Here is a 20,933-nt window from a genome sequence, read left to right on the forward strand (position 1 = left end):
AGGTTGAAGCCATGGTTAAGGGGGGGAAAAAAACATGGAAACACTTGGTGTGGAGAGTCATGTAGAAAGACACTACATGGAAACCAATCTGTCGACCTACTGTGCAATCAACTATCAAGCACCCATTTTACACTAATTTTATCAATCCACTTAGCCTTCCCATCAACTTTCTAGGATCAGCCACTCATTTATTCAGTAGGGCTAATTTACAGTCATTTAATCTTCCCACCTGCCCATTTTAGAGGAAACAAAATCTATGTGATCCTGTGGATAATACCCGAAGTCATTGTTAAACTGGGGGTTGCTGCAGTTGTGTGACAGCAGCTTGATGGATATTATCACTGATGGCTTCCTTTTTCAGGTATAATAGACTTGGAACAATGAGTGTGAGAAATAGTGGGCAGGATAGCTATGGGAGTTTGTAATGGATACTGATTTCTAACGCGCCCTGGCATGGAGAGGGATAAATTGGGAACAATGAAAATTGATTTTAAAAACTTGGTTCTGTACAAGAAGAGGCAGAAAAACATGAATTGGGGAAAAAAATATGAAAGGAGAACTGAAAACATTTGATTAAGGATTGTGCCATGTACTGCACAAGAAGATGTAGCTTGGACCTATGTGGGAAAATAATGCAATTGGTCAGTAACAATGAATTAAAGGAGGTGAAGGTGGGTAGTGGTGGAGAGACACTGGATACATACAAACACTTCAAAAGAGATCTCATTTAAAATAATGGAGCTTTGCTCAAGCAGGACAGACAGGCTCCAAATACCTTTGCAAAGGGACTTCATTAATGGATTGTTTTGAAAAGCAAATGAAAGAACTTGGAGGATTAGGTTTGGGAGCCGCAGTCTGGGTGCTGCTTGCTGCTCTTAAGAGGGTCATATCATTTTTGCAAGCAGAGAGGGAGTCAAACAGGCTTTTCTGAGAAAACATTCAGTTCTGCAGTTTTACAATTCAGCAGCAGCAGCTGGGACTGGAACAGGACAAGCTGGCAAGCTTGTGGAAAAACCCCATTTTGAAGATAGGTTGTTAGTGCTTAGTTCAGTCTGGTCAAAGCCCTTGTCCATACAAGAGGAGAGGACTGGCTGCCCAATGTTTCACTTGAAATAAGAGAAACAAAAATGAACTCTGGTGACCTGAAAGAAAAAGGTTATCATCTAGAAAACCCTGATGGGGCAAGTTTCTTTGACAAGACACTGACGAGGCTGATTAAAAGGGATTAGTTTTGTTTGTGTCCAGCGAACAACAAATCTCTGAAAACCATCAAGAACCTTCCTGAGTGGTAACCATTAACTTTTCAAGCACCAAAGCCTGGTGAAATTCATAAATGTTAAATTCTGTGCACAGTATAAGAATTGCCTGCAACCAGAGAACTTGAAGGAGTGGAGAAGTGAGATTGGACTGTGAACTAAATAACTTTTCTAAACTTACACATTACATGTGTGCTTAGAATTAGAAGGGGGTTAAGTAAGTTAATAGTGACAATTTTAAGTTTGATTTTGTTTTCATGTTTAAAAATAATTAAAAACTACCTTTGTTTAAGTAACCATTTGTCTTGGTGAATATCTATTGCTGCTGGGTTTTGGGGTCCTCTGGGCTCGTAACATTGTGAAACAAAGGAATCCAACCTTCAAATCGTATTCTCAACCTTGAACCCTGATGGAGTCTATTATTTTCCTATTGTTTACCAGGAAAGATGCCTGAAGATAGAGTAATCAAAAACACTGAAATTTAGAAGTACAATAACTTTACAATGGCATAAAAAATTGCTGATAGAAGTGAAAAATTTGTATTTTATTGTACTGAAGAATAAATAATCTGCCATCTGACAAAAACTGGGAACATCATTCGAAAGCTATTAAATATCAATGCTGAATAATTGAAGTGAATTTAAATACTGTTGTTTTATCATTCAAAATAGTTTAAATAAGCATAATTGGCATGGGTACTAGAAATTTCCCTTGGTAACAAGAATTGTGGCATGAATATAAATTATTAATATACTGACAATTTTGATATTCTTTTGCACTCTAATTTTCATTTCACATGACAGTGCCACACAGAATGGGCCTTTCAACACAGTGTTGTGCCATCTCGTTTCAACCTGCTCCACATAAATCGTACTCTTCCTTCCCACTCTGCCCATAATCCTTCATTTTATTACATCTATATGCTTATCCAAGAACCTGTTATGTCCTTATTGTATCAGCCTCCAGGCACCAACCACTGTGATTTATATTAAAAAAAATCCTACCACTGACATCTCTCCTAAATTTTCCTCCACTCCCCTTGATAATCCTCTGCTGTTGGCCATTGTTGCCCTAGGAAAAGGGTACTGGCTGTCCATTTCATCTATGCCTCTTTAAATCGCCTCTTATTGTAGATAGCTGTAAAGAGAAACCCCCTAACTCACACCATCTTTCTTCATAGAACATATTCTCCAATACATGACGGTGCCTGGTAAATCTCTTCTGCACCCTTTTCAAAGCTTCAGCATCTTTCCTATAATATACCAACCAGAACTGGACACAATTCTCAAAAAGTGTAGTCTAACCAGTTTTAAGAGCTGCAACATTACCTTGCGACTCTTAAACTAGAGTTCAAGTTTATTGTTAGCTGATTCTATATGTGCTGTTTCATCAGGTTATGTGTACATCTCTAGACCATAGTGCACACGCAGTACACCCAGACATGAATGACATACAGTATATTCATAGTGATCCAAAATAAGTATATATGAAAGTAATTGACAGATTTCTTCAGGAACACGCTGTTTCCCAGCAAGTAGTCCTGATTTTTATGCTTCTGTACCTCTTGAAGATGGTGTCTCAAAAGAACTGGGCTGGATGGTAACGGTCCTCAATGATTCTGGGACCTCTTTAAGTACCACTCTATTGTTGATAGAGGGAGGGGAGGTCCCAGTTATATTCTCAAAATTAACCTTTGTGTTGACCTCCAATCTAATGCATTGCAGCTACCATACCACACTATGATGCAGCCAGCCAGGATACTCTCTATTGTGTACTTCTAGAAGGTTGTTAGGATGGTGACTGGTAATTTTACCCTCCTCAACTTCCTTCGGAAATGCTGTTGCTGCTGTGCCTTCCTGACTAATGAAGAAGTGTTGTGGCTCCAGGATAGGTTGTCCTTAAAATGGATAGCAAGAAACTTGGTGCTTCCCACTCTCTCTACGATGGAACCATTGATATGTAGTGGGGAGAGATCCTTTCTATTCCTGAAGTCCACAATCATTTTTGTCCAAGATGAGACTTGGGTTATTGCTCTTTCATCACTGTACAACCTGTCCACTTCCCCTCAGTAAACTGACTCACAATTGTTGCTGATGAGGCCAATTATCGTTGTGTCATTCACAAACTTGATTTTGTTGGAGTTGAACATAGCTGTCCAGTCATGAGTTAGCAGCATGAACAGTAATGGGTTGTGCACCATGTCTTGAGGTTTAGCTGCTTAACCCGGATAGACTGGTCTTTAAATCAATGTTCAGAATCTATCTGCAGAGAGGAGTACTAAATCCTGGTGAGGACAGTTTATCCACCAGCCCCTGAAGTATGATTGTGTTGTTGTTGAACAACAGCCTGACGTACAAGGCATCGTTCTCTTATGGGTCTTTAACGGAGTGGAGGCCCATTGTCACTGGTATGTGTGTTTTGATGCACTCCATTACCAATTGTTCAAAGCACTTCATGATCATGGAGTTAGAGCCATGGATGGAAGTCATTTAGTCCAGGTACCATCACACTCTTGGGCGCTGGGATGATGGTGACTGTCTTGAATCCTGCAGGGTCAATAGACTTCTGGAGTGAGATATTGAAGATCTCAGTTAGCAGTGTCTCCTCACCCTTATCTGGTCCTGCTGCTTTGTGTGGGTCCATGCTGGATAGGATCATCCTCAACTCTGCTGGAGCTTTGCATGGTGCCTGTTCACCAGGGGGATTGGGCTTTTTTTAGCGTTGTTGTTTTCCACATTGAACTGTGTATAGAAGTTGTTTAGCCTGTCAGGAAGAGAAGCATCATTATTACTGATCCACAATGTTGACTCTTTGTCAGTTATGGTTTTAATACCTTGCTACATGCACCTTGTGTCACCAGTACCTTGCCACATGCACCTTGTGTCACCAGTACCTTGCCACATGCACCTCGTGTCACCAGTACCTTGCCACATGCACCTCATGTCACCAGTACTTTGCCACATGCACCTCGTGTCACCAGTACCTTGCCACATGCACCTCGTGTCACCAGTGTCGCACAATTGTCTGTGGACTTTCTGTGCATACCTAGTGTAAGGGTTAAAATTTTGTTTGTGGCTTTCTAGATATTTACATATTTTTGCTGTCTCCTAGCAACATCTTTGCTTCAAGGTTGGCTAGCTTTTATTTGTTTGCTGAAGAGATACATATGTTTAGTTTAATTCTTTTGTTCTATGAAATGGAAGGAATTAGAATGTTCTAACAATTTTTATACAATGTCAAACAACACTCTTAATGGCTTTTAACAATGTATAGCAACTGATAATCTTAACAATCTTTAATATAGTTTAATTAACTTTGGAATACTCAACTTTAGTTGAATAACATTCTGATATCCTCCAAGTGGTTATAAAGGAAAATAGTTGCTACACCCAGTTTTGCCTTTCTGATTACTGGGGAGAGTTTGGCCCTTACTGTTCTTGGTGCTATCTTATCGCCTGACCTGAAAGCAGTATCCCAAGCTCTGAGTAGTTCATGGAACTCTACATCTAGCCATAATTTCTGATTCACCCTGTGTAGTGTATAGGCATAGTGACATCCTTTGGACACTTGCCTATGTAGCTGGTCACTCCTTGTATACTCATTGATGTGGTTGTTAATCTGACTACCTCCCATGAAGGCCATAATAACATACACCTTCTTAATCATTTTCTCAATTTGAGTGGTGACAAGACGAGTGGTTCCCAAACAGTGGGCCATAGTGTGTTTCCATGTGGGCCAGGGAACTTTCCCAACTCACTGAAGTCCAGCTGCATCTGAGGTCATTGTCTCAGGCCTCCTGGGTGACCTTGGTTGTGAGCAATCTGCTACTGAGGTCAGTTAGGTAATCTGGCAGTCTCAATATAAGCCTGCTTGCTATTCCACCCTCAGTCACAGTTCCTATAATAACCACACAAGACAGAAGTGTGTGTTCTTCACTTCAGTCTAGACTCAAGTGGCTCCTCCTTATAGGGTAAGACACTGTTAAATTTCCCCTCTAAAATTGGATATAAACTATTTTTACCAAAAAAAAAATCATCAAAGATTTATCCTGGACAGGATTGTGTGACTGTAGGATGTGTTACAAGCTTACTTCACTATTGCAAGCAAACAAATAACTTTTAGCATTCAAGGAAACATCCCAATTCAAAAGAAATAAACATAAATTAACAGACCATGTATTTATGTATGGTGATTATTTTGAAGACAGCACCTTTGTAAATTGCAATAAAATTGATGTTTTCTTATTATTTGTGCATATGATTTAGAAATGAATTTTACTTGTTTTTTTTTAGATATAACCATTTTTAGACATTTGTAAATAGACTGATAACCGCCCGTGTTATCTCATTAAACATTGACACTATAAATTTATAGTTAAAATACAGACAAACTGTGACTAATGTGTGTGCCCTCCCACGAATTGTGGAAAGAATGACGCACACCCAAGAAGTCGAAGATTGGTTTATTGCACTGATGGCTCTGCTTATATTCTCTCCCTCCTGCTGATGACAGGAGTGATGCCACAGCAACGCTGGCCTTGGAGTGGTTGGCATTCCCGCTGTTGCATGTTGTTTCCCACCATATGGGTTGTCACCTGGGATGAAGATCATTGGCCCTCGCGGGGTCTGTGTGGTCATCGCATTTGTCAGTCATCTTATGTACTGGGTTGTATCCTGGTTAGTGGGCCATTACACGACCCCCCCCCCTCCAGAAGCGGTGATTAGAGTGCTGTTTGCTTTCAGTGGCCTACTTCTGCGTCGCGGGGGAGAGTGGAGACCCATTGGCTAATGTCCAGATGTGCTGTCTAGAGGCAGTCGATGGTGAAAGTCTCTTCCTTCTTGCTGAAATACAGCACATGTGTTGACCTGTTGTGTCTGACTACTTTGTTTGGCCCCTTGTACAGCAGTTGCAGAAGTGTCCATTGTGCCCCCTCCAAACAAAAATGTTTCAAGTCTCTAAGTTTTTGGGGACATAGGACTTGGCCTGGCCATGCATCAGTGGGGCTGGAGTAACAGTCTTTCCCTCAGCTTTGTCAATGAGGCTGTTGGGTCCAAACTCCCCTGGTATCATCAGTGGAGTGCCATACATTATCTCAGCTGGTGAGGCATTGAAATCTTTCAGCATGGTGCAGATTCCCAAGAGGAGCCAGGGTAGCTTATCTGCCCAGTTCAGGCCCTTGAGCTGAGCCATCAAGGCCACCTTTACGTGCCTGTGGAACCACTCCACCAACCCATTGGTCAGAGGGTGGTACGCCATGATGTGGTGTAGTTGGGCTCCCAGCAAATTGGCTTGCGCCACCCAGAGTCCCGAAGTGAACTGCTTACCTTTATCAGAAGTCATATGCTGTGGGACTCCAAATCTTGACACCCAGGTGTTAATCAGTGCTCTGGCACAGGTCTCTATGGTTGTGGCAAGTAGCGGGACTGGTTCTGGCAAACTTGTGGAGTGGTTAATCATGGTGAGGAGATATCCCACACCATGGGAGACAGCAGCCCTACAATGTCAATATGGATGTGGCTGAACCTACATCGCACTGGCTCGAAAGTCAGGGGGAGGGGGGTGCCTTAATGTGTGTCTGCACTTTGGATGTCTGGCAGACCATGTTTCCTGAGGCCATGCCAGAAGAACCTACTGGCCACAATTTGACAGAAGTTTTGATGGCTGGGTGTGCCAAGTTGTGCACCGCATCAAAACCTTGCTGTCTCCATGCTGCCAGAACGATGGGGCGGGGCTTGCCAGTGGAGACCTCGCAGAGGAGCATCTGGTTACCAGGGCCAATGGTGACATCCTCCTGCTGTTCTGTTTGCTGTGATCTCAGGGTTTTCTTGCTGTGCCTTGGCTGGAGCAGAATGGTCTATGCCTTGAGACATTGATCGCAGGTGGGTCAGTGTGTCAGTCACCATGTTGGTTCTTTCTCTGATGTGTTGAATATCTGTGGTGAACTCATACACATATGAGAGGTGTCGCTGCTGCCTGGCTGACCACGGGTCCAACAGTTTATGGAAGGCAAAGGTTTATGGTCTGTGAAGACCCTGATTGTCTACGTTCCAAAAAAATACATGAAGTGCCTGGCTACCAGGTACAATGTCAATAGTTCCTGGTCAAATGTGGCATATTTGAGTTCAGGTGGCAGAGATACCTGATAAAGAAGGCTAGGGGCTGCCATTGCCCTTCAATGAATTGCTCCTTTATGCCTCCTACTGCTGTGCTGGAAGTATCTAATGTGAGAGTGGATGATGCCTCTGGTCGGGGGTGCAACAGAGGGGTGGCATTGGCCAGTGCATTCTTGGCCTTCTGAAATGTCTCTGAGGCCTCTTTGTCCCAGGCTTAACTTTCTCTGCCTTGAGTGTGAAAAGGGTTACATGATGTGGGCCGCTGTCAGTATGAATTGGTGATTAATAAATTAATCTTGCAGGGCTTAGCGAAGTGCCCGAACAGCCTCTACCTTTTCAGGCAGGGGTTTTGCTCTGTACCTGTTGATTCAATGCTCCAAAAAGTCAACCGTTTCCATCCCGAACTGACACTTAGCAGGGTATATAGTTAGTCTGAATTCTTGCAGCCATGTGCACAGTCACCTTAGATGGGCCATGTGCTCTGTGCGATTGCAGCTGGTGATGAGAATATCATCCAAATAGATGAACGCAAATGTGAGATCCTGGCCCACTGCATCCATCAGCCTCTGGAAGGTCTGGGCTGCATTTTTAAGTCCAAAGGGATTCTCAGGAACTCAAAAGTCCAAAAGAGGTAATGATGGTTTTAGGGATGTCCTCGGGATGAACTGGGATCAAGTAAAAACCCTTAATGAGGTTGACTTTTGAAAATACCTGTGCCCCTTGTAAGTTAGCAGTAAAGTCTTCGATATGAGGCATGGGGTATCTGTCTGGTGTGGTGGCAATAGTCACTACCCTCCTGCTGCCTTCAATACCATGCACAGGGGGGCGGCCCAAGGGCTGTCAGAGTGCTGCACTATCCCCCAGCTCTTCCATTTTTAAATTCTCCTCCTTGGCGAGGTTTAGCCAACAATTGTGGGCTCCAAAAGTTTGTATGGTGGTGCTGTTTGGTGTGTTAAGTGCCAGGCCTGGCTTGCCATTCCAGTTGCCATAGGTTGAGGGGGGGTGGGGGAAGGAAGGACACATTTCAGCCCTGGTGTCAATGAGGAAGCATCTTCTGGACAGAGTCCTACGTGTGGAGGAGGCTGTCACATTGGCCAACCATACCAGCTATTATCAACAGTTGGCCATGGGATTTTCCTGAAATGTACAGGGTGGGCAGCATTGATGGGCCTCTGCACCCTATTGTTGGTGATACTACAGTACTGTTGGGTATGGGGGTCCACTTGCCTCTCTGCTGTGATCTTGTTGCCGGCTGTGTGCAGGACCTAGTGATCTGCTCCACCAAGGGGCCATTTTCTTTCTTCACTCCAGAGCACATTCACCCAAACAAGAGTCAGATATCCTGGGGGTGTGCCACGTAATGACATGGGGTTAGAATTTGAATCCCTTCTTGCTCTGAAAAAGTTCCAAAAAAGTTTTTAAAAAAAGGTTGAAGTGGTTGAAAAACAGGAAAAAGTTGTCAGAAAACCTAGTAAACGGTATAAGATGTCACTAAAGAGAGATAAAACAGCTGTTATTTCACAAGAAATTGAACATAAAAAAGAGACCGATAAAGAAGAGAGGCCCACCTTGAAGAAGGATCTTGGAGATGTCCGGAAGGTAGAGCTCATGGAGATGGGCCGAGCTAGGAGACCTTCAACATTGCTGTGCAGGGTCACCCCTGATAATGGCCACCTGCCATGGGAGAAGAAGTGACTCTGAGCATGTGTGAGGAGTTGCAGATGCTCAGATCACCAAAAAATGGAGGCAATTTTTTAAAAAAAGCACAAGAAGCCGCCTGCTCCAGTGATCAGGATGAAGACCAAGAAGAACAGGAATTGTATTTAGAACAAGGAGTTACGGCTAAAAAAAATCAGAAAAAATGAAATAGACCTTTATACAGCTGAAATGAAGAAATATATAGAAAATTTTCAACGATCTTTGGTGCAATTAACAATAGAAGATAAAAAGTGTAATGAGAGTATAGATGAAAATAAAAATTTTACAAAGAAGGTGGAAAGAATGATGCTGCAAGTGGATAAGAAATTTGAAGTTGTGGAAGAAAATAAATTAAAGGGAATGAATTTGAAATTCATAATGTTAAAGAACATATTTTAAAAAATTCAAGTGAAGCAGCTGCAACAAAAGATGAACTAACTCAAAAAATTGACATTTTAGAAAATTTCAGTAGAAGAAATAATATAAAAATTGTTGGACTTAAATAAGGTGATGAAAGTCAATATATGAAGAGGTTTTTGCAACGTTGGATTCTGCAATCTTTGGGGATAACTGAATGTCAAGATGACATTGAGATTGAATGAGCTCATAGAGCATTACGACTGAAGGCACAACCAGATCAAAAGCCACGTCCATTACTGGTCAAGTTGCTTCATTATGAAGTGAGAGAAAAGATCCTGGAACTGGTGGGAAAGCAAGTTAAAGAAAGACAATCACCATTAATTTATAATGGAAATAAGATCTTCTTTTACCCGATTATAGTTTTGATTTGTTGAAGAAAATTATTCTATGCTGTTATGGTAGAAAGGTTTCGCTTTTGTCCTAAGGTATCCGGCAGGATTGAAAGTCTTTGTTCCAGAAGGAAAAAAAATAGATCTTTTACAGAACCCAGTGAGGTAAAGGTGTTTGCAGATTCATTGCGAGAGAGAGAGAGAGAGAGAGAGAGAGAGAGAGAGAGAGAGAGAGAGAGAGAGAGAAAACAAATACATTATGAAATATAGTGTTTGAGAAGTGAGAGGGATGGGAGTGGAATGATGGATGGTTAGTAGATTCATTAAAGTTTCTGATGGCTGAAAAATTGAATTTTATTAGTATTAATATTAATGGGATACAGAATCAAATAAAGCAGAACAAATATTTTGGCCTTTTTCATATATACTAATAGATATTGCCTTTTTTTTACAAGAAACACATTTAACAGAAAAAGAACATGAAAAATTAAAAAGAGATTGGGTAGGAACTGTAATAGCATCATCATTTAATTCAAAAGCTAGAGGTACAGCAATATTGATAAATAAAAACTTACCAGTGAAAATATTAGATACAATTGTAGATGTGGCAGGAAGATATGTTATGGTAAATTATCACATTTATTCAGAACAATGGACCTTAATGCACCTAATGTAGATGATGGTAAATTTATACAAGATGTTTTCATGCAATTATCAAATGCCAAGGGAAAAATTATATCAGGGGAGATTTTAATTTTACTTTAGACCCTAAATTGGATAGATCAGGAGATAAAAAAGATGAAAAATGAAGTAGCTAAAATAGCAATAGATTTAATGAAAGACATGGGTTTATTGGATATTTGGAGAAGAATTCACCAAGTGAAAGATTATTCTTTTTACTCTTTTTGATATAAAACATTCATGAATAGATATGTTTTTAATTTCTACCCAATTTCAATATAGAGTGCAAAATGTTGAGTATCAAGCACAAGTTCTATCAGATCATTCACCTTTACTTAAGTCAATTTTGTTAGAAGAGCAAAAGATTAAATACAACATTATTGAAGAAAAATATTTTGTGCTTTTTATGACAACAGATGAATTTTTTTCTTGAAACTAATAATGATTCAGTAATGCTTAAGTATATGATATGGGATTCTTTGAAGGCATATTTAAGAGGTCAAGTAATAAGTTATACTTCAAAAGTAAAGAGAATATACGAAAGAGGTGGATCAGTTAGAAAAAGAAATAATGAAATTGGAGAAGGAAATACAAATGCAAAAAGATGAGGAGAAAAGAATATTGTTAGAATAAAAAAATTAAGATTTAATACAATACAAACTTATAGAACGGAAGGGGATAAAATGAGAGCGATAAAAATATTATGAGTTACGTGAAGGGGCTCAGTTAGTATTAGCATAGCAATTAAAGACAGACCAAGTTTTTAAAACAATAACTGCCACTAAGAAAACTACTGGTCAGATTACTTATAAAACGCAGGAGATAAAAGATAATTTTAAGGAACTTTATGCCAAACTTTATCATTCAGAATCTTTGAAAGATGATAATAAAATAAAGAGTATTTGAGACAAGTTAAATTACCTGCGTTAGATGAAGATGAAAAGTTAAGATTGTCTAATTTTTTTCTGAAATAAAAGTTTGAGACCCCGATGTCATTACAGATAACAAAACACCAGGTGAAGATAGTTTTCTACCTGAATTTTATAAAGATTTTAAGGAGTTATTGGTATCTGAATTAATGGGGATATTAGACCAAATGAGAGAGGTACATGACCTACCAGAATCTTTTAATACAGCATTAATAAAAGTAATTCTGAGGAAAGAATTATTTACAACTTCCTTCATACAGACCTATTATTATTGAATATGGATTATAAAATGTATCAAAATTATTAGCTAATTGGTTAGTTGAATTTTTACCAAAATTAATAACTGGTTTTATTAAAAATAGAAGAGTGGCATATAATATAGTTAAATTTTGAAGTTTGATAAATATAGCGCAAAACAGAAAGATTCCAGTGGTGGTTACATTAGATGCAGAGAAAGCATTTGATAGATTAGAATGGGATTTTTTGTTTAAAACACAATGCTTTTGGGTTTCCAAATACTTTTATAAATTGGATAAAAGTGTATGATCAGCCAAAAGCAAAAGTGATTACGAATAGACAAATATCAAAGCCTTTTTTGTTAGAAAGGTCTTCTAGACAAGGTTGCTTATTGTCACCTTTTTTATTTGCATTAGCCATCGAGCCATTAGCAGAAATAATTAGAATTGATAAAGAAATCAAAGGATTTGAGATAGGTAATAAAGAACATAAAATCAGTTTGTTTGTAGACGATGTTATAGTATATTTAACAAGACCAGAAATATCATTAAATAAGATGAATATGTAATTAAAAGATTATGGATTAGAATTAGGTTATAAAGTTATTGTTGATAAAAGTGAGGTGATGCCTATGGTGGATATGGATTATTCACAAAGATTGACACAATTTAAGTGGCAAAATTATGCAATTAAATATCTAGGAATAGAAATATAAATAATTTGTTTAAGTTAAATTATTCACCATTATTGAAAAAGATAGAAGATCTGATAAGATGGTAAGATCTACCAATAACATTAATAGGACAGGTGAATTGTATTAAGATGAATATTTTTTTTGAGTATACAATATTTATTTCAATCATTACCCATTCATATACCAGAATTTTTTTTTTGGGGGGGGGGTTTGAATAAATTGTACAAGAATTCATTTGGAAAGCTAAGATCTCAAGAGTTGGTCTTGAAAAATTAATATGGAAATTTTAAAAAAATTATAAAGCAGCACAATTGAGATTTTTGTCCTCCTGTTATCAAATGGGTGAAAATATGGCTTGGGTTCAGATTGAAATGAATAAAATTGGAGAAACTATCCCAGAACAAATTTTGTATAAATGCAATAGTGAACTGTTTAAAGGAAATATGGAAGTACCAATTTTAAAATGTATATTGAAAATATGGAATGGAATTCATATGAAAAGATGAATTAAAAATTATCAATGATCAAAAATGTTGTTAAAACAAAATCAACTTATTCCTTTCACTTTGAATAATTCTTTATTTGATAATTGCTATAGTAATGGTATATAGAGGATAAAAGATTTTTTAGGATCTTTCTTTTTAACTTCTGAGCAATTAAAAGACACATGTAATATACAAAATAATACAATTTTTGCATATTACCAATTAAAATCATACTTAAAAAATAAATTAGGCACAGATTTGAGACTCCCAGAACAAAGTCAAGTTGAAGGTATAATAACAGATGCACTTATGGTTAAGAAATTTATTTCTAATATGTACATAAAATTACAAGAAACTACGAGGAAAAAAGATTTATACAAATCAAAATTACAATGGGAGAGAGATTTAAATATACAAATTCAAGAGGAAATATGGTCAAAATTGTGTCAAGAGAGTGTTAAGAATATAGTAAATGCTAGATATCAAATTGTTCAATATAATTCTCTTCATCAATTGTTCTATACTCCACATAAATTAAATGTACTTCAAATTATTCAGATAATTGTTTTCAATGTACTAAGGAAACAGGGACTTTTTTTACATTTCGTCCTGTGAGAAAATGGAAAGATTTTCGAATGAGTATATTACTAGGACAAATTTTGAAGATAAAGATACAAAAAGATCCAAGAATATTTTTACTTGGGAATATACATGAAAAATATGTAAAAGTGAAATTGGATAAATATCAAGAAATTTTTTTAAAGTACATCAGTAGTGACTGCAAAGAAATGTATAGACAGCAGTAACGTGGAAAACTGAAAATGTGGTATTATTAGGCAGATGGCATATTGAAATGCAAAATTGTATACCTTTATAAAAAATTGCATATAGTTTAAGAAATAAAGTTGAAAATTTTTGTAAAATTTTGAAACCATGTTTGGATTTTATAAATAAAATTCCATCCACCTTCTCCACTTTACCCAACTCCTCTCAATTAGAAGCTATAAAAGTAATCAATACTAATAATATATATGTAGAAGTAGTTGTTCTTTTTCTTCTTTTTGGAAGTGAGGGGGGTTGGGGAGAAAAATTAATTTTTTTGTATGACTTACGATAATTACGGTATTATTGAATTATTCTTTTTTGTTTTGATGCAAATGATGAATAAAATTTTCAAAAAAAGAGTCTGATATCCTCAGGCAGCTCCTCCAGGAAAATCTGCTCGAAGACTAGACAAAGCCTGTGTCCCTCAGCAAGGGGGAGCATCTTGCTAATGAGGGTGGATAGGGCAGTGTCCCCCAGTCTGTCCATATGCAACAACTGTGGGTTGCGCGCTCACACTGTGAGAGCCTGAAAGTGTGGGCTAATAGCTTTTTAATTTTTTTTTTATTTTTCACACTATGAACCATATTAAGCAAAATACACACAAACATTTCCCTTTTGAATATACAGTGTCATTTTCTCCCCTTTTCCCCCTCCCTTCCCTCCCTCCTTCCCACCCCCCTCCAAACCCATTAAACATTCAACATATACAATACAATAAACCCATTAACCAATGTCATCACACAATGAAAATAAACAAGCAAATTGTGTCATCTACTTTTACATACTGGGTCAGTTCATTTCGTCTTCTCATTCTATCGTGGAGGTCCACTGTAGGCCCTCTCTGTTGTGTTCCATTTATGGTTCCCAAATTTGTTCAAATAATGTGACTTTATTTTTTAAAAAATACATTATTTTTTTCCAATGGAATACATTTATTCATTTCTATGTACCATTGCTGTACTCTCGGGCTCTCTTCTGATTTCCAAGTTGACATTATACATTTTTTTGCTACAGCTAAGGCTATCATCGTAAATCTTTTTTTGTGCTTCATCTAATTTGAGGCCTAATTCTTTACTTCTTATATTACTTAGAAAAAAAGATCTCTGGATTTTTTTGGTATGTTGATTTTTGTGATTTTATTTAATACCTGATTTAGATCTTCCCAAAACTTTTCCACTTTCTCACATGCCCAAATTGCATGTACTGTTGTTCCTGTTTCCTTCTTGCAGCGAAAACATCTATCTGATAATGTTCGATCCCATTTATTTAACTTTTGTGGTGTTATGTAACCAATTATATTGTATCATGCGTAACCTCGTGTTTATTATATTTCTCATAGTTCCGGAGCATAGCTTTTCCCATGTTTCATTCTTTATCTTTATGTTTAGATCTTGTTCCCACTTTTGTTTGGGTTTACAGCTTATTTCATCATTGAGGGCATTGTATTCGCCTTGCTCTGAAGGCTGCCACAGGAAGTTGACAACCCTTGCTGCCGTGTCCTGGTCAAGCGAGCTTAACACCAGGTAGTAACGTGTCGTTGATGGTGATCTGTCAGAGGTGGAACTGGGCCTTGGCCTTCTTGAACCACACATGTGGCTATGATGCCAAGAACGCTGGCAGCTACAGCAAAACCACCTGAAAAGCTGCTTGGTCTGTCAAATTTGGTCTAACTGGCTGTTGAACATGTTGAGGTTACCAATGTAGCATGTGCGCTGCCTTGATGTGTGGAAAGAATGACAAACACCCAAGAAGTTGAAGTCAAAGACTGATTTATCACACTGGCAGCTCTGCTTGCATTCTCTCCCCACTACTGATGACAGGAGTGACATCACAGCAGTGCTGGCCTTGGATTGGTCAGTGTTCCCACCGTTGCTCATTTTCTGCCATGTGGGCTGGCACCTTGGACAAAAGTCATTGTTCTCCCATGGGGTCTGAGTGGTTTCCACATTCGTCAGCCATCTTGTGAACTGGTCACATCGTGGTTACTGAGCCACTACACTTATTAAATTAAAATAGAAGTGCCAAGAAATTGTGTGATTCCACTGTGTCAACATTGTGTTTCAAACACAAAATTTATTATACATTGCTGCTCTCTGTATAAGAACCTGGTCTACTACACCATAGTGCATTGGCTATCAACAGGAAACATTGTGCCACAAGTATTTGAACTATGAGAAGAATTGTAGTTGTTCTTGAAGATGCAGGTAAAGTATGGACTTGAAACCTGCTTTGATGAAAAGCAGTGTGTATTTCATCTTGCCTACCTTGTGAATATTTATGATCAATTGAAGAAATTGAATCTCAGGGTGCAAGGCAAGGACATCATCATTTGCTGATACTCTCAGTGTATTTATACAAAAGCTTGAAAACTGGAAACAAGGCTGAGGAAGGGAACTTTGCCACTTTTGAATTTCTTTCAGCAGTGGTTGTTAAAGGAAGTTGTCTTGCATCCCAGCTGCCTCAGAGAATTCCTGCACTACTTCCCAGAAATCAGCTGAGGACTGGTCCTGGTGAGGTACCTCTTATTAAAGTCAACAAGGTCCCTGATGATCTACAAGATGAACTTATTGACCTTCAAAACGATTCTGGATGCAGAGACATATTTGAGACTTCATCTTTCTCTGAGTTTTGGCTAAAAATAATGGATAGTTACCCCAACATTGCAAAGGAGTGTCTTCAGAAGATCCTGCCCTTCACAACCACTTATGTTGCTGCAGTTGAAGACAAAAGCACAAAACCACATTGAAGTGGAGGCAGAACGCAGGTGTTCATTATCTCCAATAGAACCAAGATGTGGAAATTGATGAAGAAACTTCAGGAACAGGGGTCTAATTAAAGTGGCTTGAGCTTTGATTTTGATTATGTTCATTGTGTGCTTGTGTTTTTGTTATTTAAAAATGTTAAATAAAATAATTGAAATCAGACAAAGATATAATTCTCACAGAGCAGCCTTTGAGGAAAATATTTCTCAGTCATTGCCATGAGTGGGCCATAGCATGTTAGGCTGGAAGCCAGGTGGGCCTGAGACTGAAAAAGGTTGAGAACCACTGCCTTGGGTGATATAGGGGCTTGGACACCAAGATCTCTCTATTCCTCCAGATTTTTATGAATCCTGCCATTAACCATATACTCTGCCTTCAGGTTTGATCTTCCAAAGTGTATGACCACACTTTTCCAGATTGAACTTTATCACCACTTCTCTGCCCAATTCTGTATCTTGTCTATATTCTGCACTATCCACAGCTCCAACCTTTATGCCATCTGAAATTTTACAGATCTAATCCTCAACTTCTTTGTACAAGTCATTTATAAAAAATCACAAAAATGCAGTAGTCCTTTTAGAACACCACTAGTGAATGATCTCCAGGAAGAATATGCTTCATCTATTAGCACCCTCTTCTTTTTGTGGGCAAGCCATTCCAAAACCCCACAGCTAGGTTTCCATGGATCTTATACCTTGTGACTTTCAAGATGAGCCAAATACATTCCTAAAATCTATAGTTCACACACCCACTACTCTACCTTCATCAATTTTCTTTGTCACCCCCTCAAAAATCTCAGATAGGGTTGTGAGACACAATCTGCCTCTCACAAAGCCATGATGACTATCCCTAATAGCACTGATTCTCCACATGCTTTTAAAATCTTGTTCATAAGAATTACCTTGAATAGTTTTCCCCACTGACAAAACTCACTGGTGTGTATCCCTGTTGCCTATCTTGAACATCATTTGCCATCTTCCATTTCTCATATACCATTCTTGTGGCCAGGGAGGATTCAAAGATTATCAAAGCCACAAGCAATCTTTTCCTTCATTTCCCATAATCATTTGTGCTATATCCTGTCTGGCTCTGGGGACTTATGAACCCTATAGAAAGATATTAAGAAACAGGAAGGGATCATAAGAAATGTATGGTAGTCAGGAAAGAGCTTAAGAAATGACTTAGGAGAGCTCAAAGGGGGCATGAGAAGTCCTTGGCATTCTATGTGTATGAGAAGAACAGAAGGATGATGAGAATGAAGGTGGGACTGCTAAAGGATAAAGGAGGTAACATGACTGGAAGCAGAAGAGGTTGGGAGGTCCTAAATGAATACTTTGCTTCAGTATTCACAAAAGGACCTTGATCAGGGTGAGGATGAAATAGGTGAGGCTTGTGTGCTGAACAATGTAGAAGTGTTGGATCTTCTTAAAAACATCAAGATTAATAAGTCCCTGGGGCTAGAAGTGATATACACCAGGCTGCTGTGGAAGTTAGAGAAGAGATAGCTGGGGCAATAGCTATGATTTAAAAAAAATATATATTTGGCTACAGGAGAGGTGCTGGAGGATTGAAGAATGGCAAATGTGATCCCCTTGTTTAAAAGAAGGTAATGGGGAGAATCTGGGGAATTGTATATTGGTGAGTCAGTGCTGTCCAAACTATTGGAGAGGATTCTTAAGGGATAGGATCCATGAGCATTGGAGAAGTATGATCTACTCAGGATAGATAGCATGGCTTTGTGAAGGGAAGGTCGTGCCTCGTGAGCCTAATAGTTTTTTGAGGAGGTAACAAAATAAATTGATAAGAGTAGGGCAGTAGATGTGGATTTTAGTAAAGCATTTGACAAGGCCAGAAAGCCACAAGGCTTTGTGGATAAAAAATGGCTTGCAGGAAGAAAGCAGAGAGTAAAAGTGGAAGGAATGTATTCTGCCTAGAGGTGCACCGCAAGGATCTGTTCTGGGATCCTGCCTCTTTGAGATTTTTAAAATAAGTGACCTGGATGAAAAGGCAGAAGGATGGGTCAGTAAGTTTGTAGATGACACGAAGCTTGGAGAAGTTGTGGATGGAGCTGAAGGTTGTTCAAGGTAGGAGGTCATAGACTGGATGCAGAATTGAGCAGAAAAGTGACGGATGGAGTTCAATCCAGATAAGTGTGAGATGATGCATTTTGGAAGGACAAACCAGAAGGCTGAGTACAGGGTTAATGGTCAGTTACTTAAGAGTGTGGATGAACAGAAGGACTTTGGCATTCAAATCTACAACCCTCAAGATCGCCATGATAGAATAGTTAATAAGGCCTATGGGATGCTGGGCTTCATTCATAGCGGGCTTGAGTTCAGTAGATAGGTCATGTTGCAATATGCTTCCTTCTTCCTCTTGACTGGATGTTACATTTCTCTTGTCAACCCTGGTTCCTTTACCTCTGGTAAGACCACACCTAGAGTATCACACCTAGAGTATTGTGTTATGTTCTGGTCACCTCATTATAGGAAGAATGTGGAAGCTATGGAGAGTGTGCAGAGGAAGTTTGCCCGGATGTTGTGTGGATTGGAAAACAAAGTCTCATGAGGCAAGGTTAGTAGAACTGGGACTTTCCTCTTTGTAGTGTAGAAGGACGAGAAAAGGCTTGATAGAGGTCTACAAGATTATAAGATGCATAGATAGGGTGGACAGCCAGCACCTGTTTCCCAAGGCAGGAATAGCATACACCAGAGGACATAATGTACAAGGTGAAGGGAGGGAAACTTAGGGGAGACATCAGGAGTAAGTTTTTTTTTTTTTACAGAGTTGTGGGTGCCTGGAATGCCTTGCCAGGAATGAACATTAGAGCATTTAGGGGACTCTTAGACAGGCACACAGATGAAAGAAAAATAAAGGGTTATGGGGTAGGGTGAGTTTTTAAAAAGGAATATATGGGCTGGCACAGCATCAAGGGCCAAAGGGCCTTTGTTGTGCTGTAGTTTTCTATATTCTAATAGTTCTCAAAAGCCTTACCTTTACCTCAACATGCACATTAGCCTATTCTACACTGACCTCACATTCATTAAGGTCCCTCTCAGCGAACACTGGAGCAAAGTATTAATGAAGGACACCCCCCCCCCACCTCCAGGCATGTTTTTTTGTTTATCCCTGAGTGGCACTTGTCATTCTCCTGTTCTTCAACTTAGTGTAGATTTTTTCAAAGTTTTCCTTCATTCCAATTGACAAGGCTTTCTCTTGTTGTCTTCTAGCTCTCATAAATCTCTTCTAAAGTTCCTTTCTGGCTACCTTATAATTCTCTTGAGCACCATTTGACTTTTGCCTCCTAAACTTTAAGTATGCTTCCTTCTTCCTCTTGACTGGATGTTACATTTCTCTTGTCAACACTGGTTCCTTTACCCTACAATCCTTCTCTGTTTTAATGGGATAAACCCATCCAGAACCCATGCAAGTGATCGCTAAACAACTTACACACGTCTGCCATGTATATTCCTGAGAACATAGAACATTACAGTACAATACAAGTCCTTCAGTCACGATGTTCTGCTGACCAATAGAAAACTATTCAACAAACTAAACCTTCCCAACCTTACACCCATAACCCTCTATTTTTGTACCATGTGCCAGTCTAACAATATTTTTAAAAGTCTCTATTGTAGTAGCCTCCTCCATCACCACTCCTGGCAATATATTCCAAGCACCTACTATTCTGTATATTTTAAAAAAAACCTTGCACCTGACGTCTCCCTAAGCTTTCCTCTGGTGTTTGCTTCTCTCTTCCTTGAAAGGATTCTTGCTGTCTACCTGATCTATGCTTCTCATAATCTTGTAGACCTCTGAAGTCGATTCTCATCCTTCTTTGCTCCAAAAAGCCCTAGTTCTGTTAGCCTTGCCTCACAAGACACGTTCTCCAAACCAGGCATCATCCTGGTAAATCTCCTCTCTACAGCTTCCATATCCTTCCTGAAATTTGGTGACCAGACTGAACACTATTCCAAGTGTGATCTAACCAGAGTTTTAAAGAGCTGCAACATTACCTCTCGACTCTTGAACTCAACCCCCCAACTAATAAAGGTCAGCATACTATCAGCATTTATAACTACCCTATCACCCTGAGCAGCAACCTTGAGAGTTAAGGATTTGGACCTAAGGGTTCCTTTGTTCAACATCTGTACCTAATTTATACTCCCAAATTCCTGCTAATGCCAGCATAATCTATCCTTCCCCAATTACTTTCATATATCGTCTGCTGCTAACCTTGTCTATGGCTATGCTAAAGGTCAGGAGGTTGTGGTCGTTCTCTCCAAAATGTTTGTCCACCAAGAGTTTGTTACTTGACCAGGTTCACTATCTATTACAGGTACTCCCTGACTTATAACCGTAATTGGGACCATAGGATCGTTTGTATCTTGGAACAGACACAGGTTGAAATTTTGCCTGCACATGTATTAAAGCAAACTTTTAATTAAATATTTTTTCATTGAGATTTGATGATAACAACTTAAAGCTTCCTGAATTTATCTAT

The 20,933-nt window shown here is 38.9% G+C and overlaps 1 protein-coding gene across 2 annotated transcripts in view; it reads left to right on the forward strand.

Moving 5' to 3' along the window:
- LOC138755605 (RNA-binding protein 12-like) overlaps nt 1–20,933 on the forward strand; it is a 56,145-nt gene that overhangs the window by 14,666 nt on the left and 20,546 nt on the right. Inside the window, exon 4 of one of the 2 annotated variants that reach the window (XR_011352413.1) lies at nt 1,698–5,472. The exons of the other annotated variant lie outside the window; for it this stretch is intronic. The gene's annotated coding sequence lies outside the window, so the exon portion shown is untranslated. Of the gene's footprint in view, nt 1–1,697; nt 5,473–20,933 lie in introns of those variants that run through there. 2 annotated transcript variants of the gene reach the window in all.

Source organism: Narcine bancroftii, chromosome 2, assembly GCF_036971445.1.
Source record: "Narcine bancroftii isolate sNarBan1 chromosome 2, sNarBan1.hap1, whole genome shotgun sequence".
Lineage (NCBI taxonomy): Eukaryota > Metazoa > Chordata > Chondrichthyes > Torpediniformes > Narcinidae > Narcine > Narcine bancroftii.